The following is a 335-nucleotide window of genomic DNA, read 5'->3' on the forward strand; positions in this document are numbered from 1 at the left end:
TTAAAAAGATGAGTGAAATGAATCGCAGGGTGAAAGTAGAGAGGAATAGATTAATAGAAAGAAAATAGAAAATAAGTGAGAACAATGACAATAATACCATAATAATGATAAAAAATTTATTATCAGAAACAAATTCATACTGATAATTAAGGACGTCAGAAAAATGTGTAAAATTGGAAGTAAAGAAGGATATAAACAGAAATGTGACGGCTAATCCACATGTAATTTATCAGGATGCAAAGGATGGCAGGTGAGAAAAGGAGGATGAAAGGGGGATAAACCGATAAGCTGCGAATAAAGAGATAAAGAGAGTTGGTGGAAGCGTAGGAGGGGAA

This window comes from Penaeus monodon, chromosome 27 (genome assembly GCF_015228065.2).
Source record: "Penaeus monodon isolate SGIC_2016 chromosome 27, NSTDA_Pmon_1, whole genome shotgun sequence".
NCBI classification, from domain to species: Eukaryota; Metazoa; Arthropoda; class Malacostraca; order Decapoda; family Penaeidae; genus Penaeus; species Penaeus monodon.